This window comes from Schistocerca piceifrons, chromosome X, assembly GCF_021461385.2.
Source record: "Schistocerca piceifrons isolate TAMUIC-IGC-003096 chromosome X, iqSchPice1.1, whole genome shotgun sequence".
Classification (NCBI taxonomy): domain Eukaryota; kingdom Metazoa; phylum Arthropoda; class Insecta; order Orthoptera; family Acrididae; genus Schistocerca; species Schistocerca piceifrons.
This window is the reverse complement of record NC_060149.1, coordinates 266,113,674-266,125,820: the sequence shown is the minus strand read 5'-3', so window position 1 is coordinate 266,125,820 and position 12,147 is coordinate 266,113,674. Positions and strand designations below refer to the sequence as shown.

At 42.5% G+C, this 12,147-nt stretch overlaps 1 protein-coding gene and 1 non-coding gene across 2 annotated transcripts in view; one reads left to right on the top strand and one right to left on the bottom strand.

Moving 5' to 3' along the window:
- LOC124722299 (secreted frizzled-related protein 1-like) overlaps window positions 1-12,147 on the bottom strand; it is a 403,676-nt gene that overhangs the window by 145,519 nt on the left and 246,010 nt on the right. The window lies entirely within an intron of this gene.
- On the top strand, window positions 5,239-5,310 carry Trnat-ugu. Its single transcript has one exon. It is a non-coding gene; the product is annotated as a tRNA-Thr (tRNA).

The following is a 12,147-nucleotide window of genomic DNA, read 5'->3' as shown; positions in this document are numbered from 1 at the left end:
AGAACAAAATTAGATAGAGGACAGATATAGAGTGGGAGTAAAACACGTTTTTTTTTTTTTTTTTTTTTTTTTTTTTACTATTGCTTCAAGCAGCCTCAGCAATTGCGCATGCAACCAAGCACGAAATTTTTTTTTTTTAAAAAAAGAAAAGAGAAAATTAAATTGTGGTTACTTTAAACATAGTACATGAATATAGCAAAAATTTTAAAATACATATTTGTACACTTTGCTTTCATTAATATAATGTCACTGAACATTGTGTTATTCCAAGTTAAATTTTTCCGTTAAGTCAACAAAGTAAAGAAGCAATGAGTTAATAAGTACAAACTGAAAGTATCAATTAAAATTCTTTTCACAAAATTGAATGAATTAAAAAATACATTTACAGGTTTGACAATTCAAAGAACTTAAATTTAATCAGAGTGAGAAGTAACTAACAATTCTGAGTTCTTTGTACGTAGCCCAAGTTGATATACACCACTGGCCATTAAAATTGATACACCAAGAAGAAATGCAGATGATAAACTGGTATTCATTGGACAAATATATTATACTAGAACTGACATGTGATTACATTTTCACGCAATTTGGGTGCATAGATCCTGAGAAATCAGTACCCAGAACAACCACCTCTGGCCGTAATAACGGCCTTGATACGCCTGGGCATTGAGTCAAACTGAGCTCGGATGGCGTGAACAGGTACAGCTGCCCATGCAGCTTTAACACGATACCACAGTTCATCAAGAGTAGTGACTGGGGTATTGTGATGAGCCAGTTGCTCGGCCACCATTGACCAGATGTTTTCAATTGGTGAGAGATCTGGAGAATATGCAGGCCAGGGCAGCAGTCGAACATGTACTGTATCCAGAAAGGCCCGTGCAGGACCTGCAACATGCGGTCGTGCATTATCCTGCTGAAATGTAAGGTTTCGCAGGGATCGAATGAAGGGTAGAGCCACGGGTCGTAACACATCTGAAATGTAACGTCCACTGTTCAAAGTGCCGCCAGTGCGAACAAGAAGTGAACGAGACGTGTAACCAGTGGCACCCCATACCATCACGCCGGGTGATACGCCAGTATGGCGATGACGAATACACGCTTCCAATGTGCGTTCACCGTGATGTCGCCAAACACGGATGCGACCATCATGATGCTGTAAACAGAACCTGGATCATCCGAAAAAATGACATTTTGCCATACGTGTAGCATGTCATCTTCGTGGTGTAGCAATTTTAATGGCCAGTAGTGTATTTACATCCCTCTGCCGCTAGAGGACGCCGAACTATAGCGTGTAACATGACAGTGTACTATGTAGCTATGTCGATGTGCGAGAAACAGTGTGTTGTAATCGAGTTTCGGATTTGGAGAGTTCGTCCACAAATGGAGCTGCCTGTCCTTCAGCTGACAATACGAGAACACACACGAGCGTTGCAAAATCTGCAGCAATCCGGCGCCTCGGGTTCACAGTCATCGATCATCCTACCTAAGTCCCAACTGTTTCTGTTTCAGAAACTTAAGGAATACCTTCGAGGACTCGGCTTTCATAGAGATGAAGCAGTGCAAGCAGAGGTGAGGTTGTGCCTCCGTCAACAAAGTCAAACATTCTATAGTGACCCAACAAGCTGGTCTCTGGTTAGGAAAAATGTGTTGCTCGCTAGGGTAAATGCGTTGAGAAATAAATATCTAGACGCGAAGAAGAAACGTGTAGAATCTTAATAACTTTTGTTTTATTTGAAAAGCTTTGAGAGATTTCACATAAAAATTCGGAGGCATTAATTTTCAGCACGCTTCGTACAATAATCTGTATCTATGAGGCAGGACGCCAAAACAAACATCAATGTTCGATAGATAGCGATGGTAAAAGTTTAAACTGAATGCTATGGGCACTGTAACATAACTTATAGACGTTTGAAATAAGAATAAAAATCGTAGTTGGTGCAGACGATCCAATTCGCTGAATAAAAAATGGTTCAAATGACTCTGAGCACTATGGGACTTAACATCGGAGGTCATCAGTCCCCTAGAACTTAGAACTACTTAAACCTAACCAATCTAAGGACATCACACTCATCCAAGCCGGAGGTAGGATTCGAACCTGCGACCGTAGCGGTGGCGCGGTTCCGGACTGAAGCGCCTCGAACCGCTCGTCTACAGCGGCCTGCGCGCTGAATATTCATTGACGCATGATTTATATAATAATTAACAGCCAAAACTGACACGAGTGAAAGGATACGATAACAGACGCAAAACCGTTCCAATAAGCATGGGTCTGCGGAAGATTCGTTTGTGAGATTATTATGAATGTGTGATTATGAGCCGCCACAGGCTTCAATGTATAGAACTATCCCGGTTAGTACAGACGTATCTGAAATGTAAACTTTTCTGTCAATTCCCCTTGTTATTGCGCTTAAATTTCACCCATAGCCCGTGGTTGTGGAATGTGGGGCATCGGCACATTTTGCTGCTGATGAACACGTAACGCGCTAAAATGGTCAAAATGGAAAGCTCAAGCAGAGCCTCCACCTTGGCCTCCAAGATCAGCTGATCTCAGTTCTTTGCGTTATTTAGTCTGGGGACATCTCAAAAGTGACTTGTAAGGCGCTCTTATTCATACAGTCAAAGAACGGCAGTAGCGGATTGTATAGTTCTGTCAATAATTACGAGACGGTCCGTGAGTGTTTGCAAGAATTCGTGACTCACTGCTGAGACGAATGCAGTATTGCACCCCAACTTGAGGAGGACATGTATCGACACACATTTTTAATAGGTACGAATGTTCATTAAATTTTAACATGTAATGTGTTGAAGTAATAATGTGCGAGGGCATGATTAAAAGTAATGCCTCAGAAGTTTTAGTCTCTTCTAAATATCGGTTGAAGTATTACATATCATGCATATTACTCGGTGGAAGTTCTCGCTTCGCTGATGCAATCCTCTGCCTCCAGAGGTCTCCGAATCATACCGTGTGACATTGCGGTATGTAATGTAACTTTGTCGGTGCGTGAGAAACAGCGCGTTGTAATCGAATTTCTAACCAGAGAAGAGTTCGTCCTCTTTGAATACCCTATCTTTCAGCATAACAATGCCAGACTACACACGAGCGTTGCAACATCTGCAACAATCCGACGCCTTGGGTTCACTGTCATCGATCATCCTCCATACAGCCCCGACTGGGTTCAAATGGCTCTAAGCATTATGAGACTTAACATCTGAGGTCATCAGTCCCCTAGACTTAGAACTTCTTAAACCTAACTAACGTAAGGACATCACACACATCCATGCCCGAGGCAGGATTCGAACGTACGATCGCAGCAGCAGCGCGGTCCCTGACTGAAGCGCCTAGAACCGCTCGGCCACATGGGCCGGCCCCGACTGGGCCCCCAGCGATTTTGATCTGTCTGCAAAACTTAAAGAAGACCTTCGAGGTTTTCACTTTGATAGTGATGAAGTAGTGGAAGCAGAGGTGAGGTTGTGCCTCCGTTATCAAAGACAGACATTCTACAGTGACGGTATAAAGAAACTGGTCTCTCATTGGGAGAAATGCTTTTGTTGTCAGGGTGACTATGTAGAGACATAAATATGTAGACACGAAGAACGAAAATGCAGAATGTTAATAAAGTCTGCCAAATGAATCTACACTGCTGGCCACCGTAAATGCAACACCAAGAAAGACAAGAGGTAGCACAACAAAATTTATTTTGTAGATAACATGTTGACCAAGTATCAAATGATTACGTTTACAGACGTCTGTGGCATGTGGTTCCTGCCAGAATCAGTAGCCAGAGTAGCCGCCATTGTTGGAGATCACCGCTGCCACACGTCTCGGCATTGAGTCAAAGAGACGTTGGAAGTGTTCCTGGGGTACAGCAGCCCAAGCAGCTTCCACACGTTGCCAAAGATCATCTGGTGTGGCAGCTGGGGATGTAATCTGGGTCACTCGTTGAGCAACCATGGACCACATGTTTTCTATCGGCGAAATATCCGGAGAGCGAGCCGGCCAGGGAAGCACTTCAATCAGGTTATTGACGAAGAACCTTTGGACAATTCGTGCCACGTGTGGTCGCGCATTATCCTGTTGAAATATGGCTGTGGCCGATCCCTGAAGGTAAGGAAGGACAACTGGCTCCAGCACCTAGGATATGTAGCGCCGGCTATTTAAAGTACAGGCAATGCGTACTAGAGGCGTGCGAGAGTAATATCCAATACCGCCCCATACCATAATACCCGGTGCAAGACCAGTGTGGCGGTGCATAATGCAGCTGTCCAGCATCCTCTCTCCACGGTGTCTCCACACTCGAATCCGACCATCGTGGTGCTGCAGACAGAAGCGTGCTTCGTCAGTAAAGACAACGTCATTCCATTCTGCCGTCCACATCCGTCTGTCATCACACCATTGGCGACGGAGACGTCTGTGGTTCTGCATCAATGGTAGACGAAGCAATGGACGTCTTGCGGACAGACCACTTTGCTGTAAACGGCGTCGAATAGTACGCGCAGACACTGGATGATGCGTTACAGACACAATGTGCTGTGCTATGGTTCGGGATGTCACTGAGCGATCCGTCACTGCCATACGCACAATTTGCCTATCAGCACGTGCAGTGGTGCACCGAGGTGAATGCGATCGACCACGTCGGTCCGTCTTACCCTCCTGCATCCAACGGTCACATATCCGCATTACAGTTGTTTGGTTTCGTCCAACACGACTAGCGATTTCTGTGTATGATAATCCACAATCTCGGTAAGCCAGTATCCTTCCTCTGTCGAACTCGGATACTTGATGTTCGCTGTTGTCTACGAGGCATAACTGATCGTCTTGTGAAACAACCACAAGGTAAACACACGTGCCGAACGTACACTCGTCGAAATCACCAAGCCTTAAATGGCGCTATGAGGTGGCGCCACAGGCGCGCGTGATGTGCGTCTGCGCTGAAATTCTGATCAGTTGCATATCTCATCGCTGCAAACCCATGGTGTAAATTTCACTTGATTCGGATGCTTCCTTCAGGGTGTTGCATTTACGGTGGCCAGCAGTGTATTTGGTTCTAGAGATGTTTTCAAGTCCCAAACATCTATGATGTATATATGCTGACTGAAGCGATGGACGAAAATTTGTACCAAGGCCTCTGCAATGCTATTCGAGTTTAGGAACACCAAGTGGGCTGAAGGGTGAACGAGAATTTGGGCTGAGGAGGGAGACGTGCTAAGTTACTCTGTGCAGTTGCACAAAGGCACTATGCCAGGGTGGCGTAGTGGTTAGCGCATCTGCCTTGTGAGAAGGAGACCTGGGTTCGAATCCTAGTCTTGGCAAAGCTTTTCATCCATCGTGTGAGTCTTCACACATGTAATAAAGTTTGTTTTATGTAAAAAGCTTTAAGAGTTTTCAAATAAAAAATTCGAAGGCATTACTTTTCAGCACGCCCACACGTTTCTTGTTAAGGTAGATCATGAGTAAAATTTGAGGCCACTTAGATGGGAAGTTAATCGAAGACTTTACGTTTCAAATACAGATTAATTACTAGAGCAATATTTCCTAGGGAAGTCATCAAAATTATCTCGCAAATGGTTGGTTTGCGGAACCATGTTTACTGGAACGTTTTTGCTTGAACTGTCGTAATCTTTAACTCACGTCAGTTTTCATTTTTAATTATGATACACTCTTCACATCAAGACATAAATTTCATTCGCAGCAACCAAAGCTGACTGGACCTTCACTAACTTAAACAAGAATTGACATCCCACAAAGATTTTGTGCAGGAGCTGAGCATTCCTTGTATCACGAAAGAAACGCTGGAATTCTGCTCTTTCAGTGAAATAATTATACGTGCGCAGGGCGTTTTAAGACGAAATTAGCGTGAGATACGCTCCAGTAATGAAATTTTTGAACAGGAGAATAAACGAACGTAATTAAATCTCATATCTGGTATATTATAAGAGAAACTTGTTCTTATTTACCATCTTGTTGGGAGAGGGCATAGTTGAGACAGTTTACATGTGAAGAGTGGAAATGTCAATATTTCTGAGTGCAAAAGCTCACATTTTTCAGGAGGAACAAAAGACAATGTATCTATTTTTGTGCATAACTTTGTATGCAAAAAAATAAGAAGGTTTCCTGATACCACAGAATTATGCTGCTCGCTTGGAAAAAATAATGAGACAAACTGGAAAAAAATAATTTATTAAGGAAGTTCTAGTTACTATAGATGGAATGACTAGGTCTAAGTGTCAATAAGAAAGTTTTTGTTCCATGTGCCATTAATGGTGAGACATAAAGTTTTATTTGTAATAATACAAGTACAGAAATACAGCAGTTAGATATCACCTAGCAGAACTGTAGTCAGGAAAATCATATATCTCATATCTTTTAAATTTTTTACAAGAGAATAACAAAATTAGATTCAAGAAAAGAATCTCTCAGTGTCGACTATTGTTTCTTTCACAACTTCATGCTTGCGACCTGTTGTTTTAAGAACCTTCTGTAGAACTCCCTGTGCTGCTTAAGAAGAAATGACTTTTCGTAACATATTCCAGACACACGTTTTCTTGTCTGTTCACTTCTTCAACTTCTTTTAGTGATTTTAAACCCAAATTATCTCCTTTCGTTACAAAGATGTTTTGTTGGTGCTAACAAAAGCTTACATGCACTCTGTTTACCGCACAAACTGTGGATCAACTATATGGGAGAGACCTTGACGCATGGCGCTTGGAACGACAGTGGTGTGTCCTGCTTGACACAAAGAACATGCACCATCCACTAATGAATGTTTTAAACATTTTCTCCATGATTTGGCACTTGGAATAAGTCTAGGAATATGCAAGAGTACCAGGAACACAATAGTAATGATAACCGGTTTGGTGAAAAAATGGCACTTAGAATGTCTGACATTTCCATTCTTCAGTTATTTATGTTACGACTTTTAAAATTTATGTAGTGTACTTAGAAGTAAAGAAGATTAGAGTTTAATGTTCCGTCGGTGATGAGTCAGTAAAGTCGCAGCACAGACTCAGATTAGGAAAGTATGGGGAAAAAAATCGTGCCCTTTCAAAGGACACCATCCCAGCGTTTGCCTTAAAAGAATTAGGGAAATTACAGAAAAGCTAAATCTGGATGGCCAGACAGGAATTTGAACCACTGTCCTCCCGAATGCGAGTATATTGTGCTAAACACTGCGCCACCTTGCTCAGGTAATGTGCTTACAGATTTGTTTTGTATGTTAGTATCATGTCGTCAAAGTTTGCTTGCATACGGTTTCTTATTTTTATAAGAGTACTGGTAATGACTGACAAGTCGAAACCGGTATGTCTATTAAACAATTGCTGCGAACATTAACCGAAACAAAACTTCACAGCGCTTGAGAAAGTTCAATTGCCCTGAATTGCTGTAAAACATTTTTCTATTTCCTTTACAGGAATTACGTCTGCTCTTGTTTTAATTTCATGTAACTCTATTAAACTTGTGCCTATTAAAGTTGCCGCATTTTCCCATAAATGTGGTCCTATTACCACAATATTTTTTTTCTTTTTGTCAGGCGAGCGTGTTCACATGACATTCAAATTACTTCCTTTTTTCAAGTGTACGCTGAAGTGAAAGGAACGTTTCTATTATTCCAGTTTTCAATTTGAAGTATTATGAAAAAAAAAGTTCAAATGTGTGTGAAATCTTATGGGACTCAACTGCTAAGGTCATCAGTCCCTAAGCTTACACACTACTTAACTTAAATTATCCTAAGGACAAACACACACACCCATGCCCGAGGGAGGACTCGAACCTCCGCCGGCCACACAGTACATGACTGCAGCGCCCAAGACCGCTCGGCTAATCCCGCGCGGCTGAAGTATTATCAGTGCAGGTATTAATTATTAAAAATTGGACTATAGTTAGTTGCCGATGTTCTTAACTGTGATGTACCTCACATATATTATCGTAACTTATAGTTACTTTTCTTATGTCGATTTATTTTAGAAGGATACGAAAGAAAAACATTATTCAACACGTTTATTTTGCAAATTTATGAAATTTAAATAACCATACATAAAAAATGAGTGAAACAATTGTTCATTTGATTCACACGCCTTTGACTTACGTTACCGAATGTAGTTCTCTTTTGTTGGACGCGTTAACTGGAGGGTGAATTTTGAAACTTACATCAGTTGCGTTGGGCATAAGAAAAATCTCTTTCTTTAGGCCAAATTCACAATTTTCTAATTCTGGTCATATAACTAACTTCTCTCCAGTTTTACAAACTTTAATGACTCTATTTGACCATATTTCGCCCTCATATTTGACAATGACGGTAACTTTAAATGGTTTCCTCTGACTCAGCTTATTTTCAACTATTTCCCTTAAAATGAAGTCCATTCTACCTGGAGCATAAGGACGATATGCCCCCCACCTATTCTATTTTCATTTCATACCCTGTAATTTGTATTAAAAAAGCTGTTTCAATTTCAGGAATTTAAAGAGCGTATTTCAATGTAAAGCTATTTAAAATGGACACCCTATAGGTGTAAATTTTGGATCACAGTTACGTCTCAAGTTTAAATTATTTTACAAAATATCATGCAATGTATATTTACGAAAAATATCTGCGACAGATCATTGCTAAATAATGAGAAACAAAAATGGCGTACAACAGTATTTAAATTTACTTAGCTGTTTATGGTCACACAAAAAGTTTGCAACAAAACCAAAACCACGTTCACTTGTCAAGGAAGTTCAACAGCAATTGACGCTTTCCAAGTAAGCCAGTATAACAAGTTAGCTGTTTCATTAAGTGCAGCACCTGTTTGTCTTTCAAATGCAGACAAGAATTGAACTGGCCTGCACAACAGTATAATTTCAGACTAGCAGAGTGGACCATAGTTACGATCCAGGACGACTGTTAAGGAAAATTATGGTAACCTACCGACAATATTTGCCGCTTTAGTAGTACATCTACATCTACATACATACTCCGAAATCCACCATACGGTGCGTGGCGGAGGGTACCTCGTACCACAACTAGCATCTTCTCTACCTGTTCCACTCCCAAACAGAACTACATAGAGTAGCGTACAATTATACGAAGAAAATTAACTTCCAGTGGAAATGCGATTATGCTGCGTCGTGCTAGCTCATCGAAATGTGGAAGTGAGTGCAGACGCGTCTGCTGGGTGAAGGTTAGCGCCAATGTTCGAACACGCGTCCTTGCGGCGTCTGCGGCTGCGCTGCGCCGGGGCGACCTGGTGGCCTCTGCCACACCGTGGGAGCCCGCTGCAGCTTCGCAGAACCGGCGCGTGACATCACTCACTATAACTATCTCATACACACAAACACACACACACACACACACACACACACACACACACACACACAAACTCACACAAACGAAAGTTATTTTATGTCACAGCGTAGCGTTCTGAACCTAACAAGACGACTTTCGGCATCAGCATGACATAAATTGTATGCGGCTGACGTCACAGAATGCGTAAACTCCTTTTGTTCTTGCCCTACAACGTAACAGACACATTGAAGACCTCGACATCCATACAATAGAGAATTTCGTGCTTTTCATCTTATGTTGCATACCAAATGAAGACGACATTTACGTAGCTAAAGCCACCTTGCATTTTCTGCAGTATTCCATCTGCCCTAAACGTAGAATGGCGGAGAGTACATAAGGCTCCTGATTTCCTGTTCCATTCGCCGATGGCACGTAGGAAGAATGATTGTGGAGGAGGAAATGATAAGCAGGCTCCCTGGAAAGTACGCTCTTGGAATTTTATCAGTAAACTCCATGTTGCACAACGCCTCTCTTGCACCATCTGCCTATGCGAATTTAAGAAATATCTCCGTCACGTTCTCGCGATTATTAGATGAACCTGTGATGAAACGTCCCGAGCCTGTTTAGATTTTTTCAGTCTTTTCTATTAATAGTGCCTGGCACAGATCACAGACTTCCGAGCAATACTCAAGAATCGGTCACCCTTTTAAAAATTGCGTGTTAAGTTGTGCGAGGGGACTTCTAAATAGGATATACATGTCGCTATACGTTAAGACTAACGTTCAACGCGAGTGGCGCATTGTTAGAAGAGAGTACATGTTCTGGGCTTGCCGGAAACATATTTCTGCTGCCGTACGGATAACAGGGGCATTGCAGTGTGGGGGTGAGATGGTACGGAAACTGTAATCGCACTACAAAGTTGAAGTACGCGGGACAGTACCATTCTTGGGCGCAAAACGTCTAAACTGTACAGAGTCACCATTCAATTCTGGCTGTGTACGGACCATATTCAATTTCACGTCGAGCAGTACTGAAATGGTGCCAACGATTTGATCATCCTGAAGCGATGCAGTGCTTCAACAAAGGAAATAGCTTACAATACGTTAGTTCGTCCAGTCTTATTGTTCGTCTGTATGGGACCCTTACCACTTGGTCTGATTCAAAAGACTGAAAAGGTCCAAAGAACAGCGGAAAGATTCGTGACTGGTACATTTATCCATCGCGAGAGCGTTACAAATATCATAGAAAGTTTGAAGTGGGACACACTTGCAGATAGACGGCGCGCTAAACGGAAGGGGCTGTTTACTAAATTCCGAAATCCGACCTTCACCGAGAATGTAGGACATACATTATTACCACTAATTTTCAAATCGCGCAATGATCACCAGTCAAAGAGAACGGCAATTTGAACTCGTACTGAGGCGTTCAGACAGTCGTTTTTTCGCTCGCGCGATCCGCGAGTGGAACAGTGGGCAGGGGGGGGGGGGGAGGTTGGGGGGGGGGATATGATTTTAGCGTAAGTTGTGCCCTCTGCCACACACCGCTTGGTGGCTAGCAGAGTATATATGTAGATGTAGATACGTAAGACCTTCACAGTTTACTTACTTGAGACAAGATTTTGCTGTATACATAACATCTTAGGGACCTGCATCACTGATATGTGACAAGCTGAACATGGGCTAGCCTAGAAATAAGATAGTGGACGTATGTGCTCACATCTGTCACCACGTCACTTAGTAATTTGATTGGCTATACCAAAGAGCAAGGTGTACAGTAATGAAATAACAATAATGAAATACTTGTACAGCAATGATGCATATTATTGCAGAGATTTTTGTTCCTAGCCTAGATCAAGATGGAAGCTATCGTTTAGACTTTAGCAAATAGTGGCAATATTCAATGAAGGTTTTTTACAATAATGTTTGGGTTTTCTTTTTGATTGACTAACTAATCTAACAACACTACTGGCCATTAAAATTGCTACACCAAGACGAAATGCAGATGATAAACGGATATTCATATATTATACTAGAACTGACATGTGATTACGTTTTCACGCAATTTGGGTGCATAGATCCTGAGAAATCAGTTCCCGGAACAACCACCTCTGGCCGTAATAACGGCCTTGATGCGCCTGGGCATTGAGTCAACCAGAGCTTGGATGGCGTGTACAGGTACAGCTGCCCATGCAGCTTCAACACGATACCACAGTTCATCAAGAGTAGTTACTGGCGTATTGTGACGAGCCAGTTGCTCGGCCACCATTGACCAGACGTTTCCAGTTGGTGAGAGATCTGGAGAATGTGCTGGCCAGGGCAGCAGTCGAACATTTTCTGTATCCAGAAAGGCCTGTAAAGGACCTGCAACATGCGGTCGTGCATTATCCTGCTGAAATGTAAGCTTTCGCAGGGATCGAATGAAGGGTAGAGCCACGGGTCGTAACACATCTGAAATGTAACGTCCACTGTTCAAAGTGCTGTCAATGCGTACAAGATGTGACCGAGACGTGTAACGAATGGCACCCCATACCATCACGCCGGGTGATACGCCAGTATGGCGATGACCAATACACGCTTCCAATGTGCATTCACCGCGATGTCGCCAAACACAGATGCGACCATCATGATGCTGTAAACAGAACCTGGATTCATCCGAAAAAATGACGTTTTCCCATTCGTACACCCAGGTTCGTCGTCGAGTACACCATCGCAGGTGCTCCTGTCTGTGATGCAGCGTCAAGGGTAACCGCAGCCACAGTCTCCGAGATGATAGCCCATGCTGCTGGAAACGTCGTCGAACTGTTCATTCAGATGGTTGTTGTCTTGCAAACGTCCCCATCTGTTGACTCAGGGATCGAGACGTGGCTGCACGATCCGTTACAGCC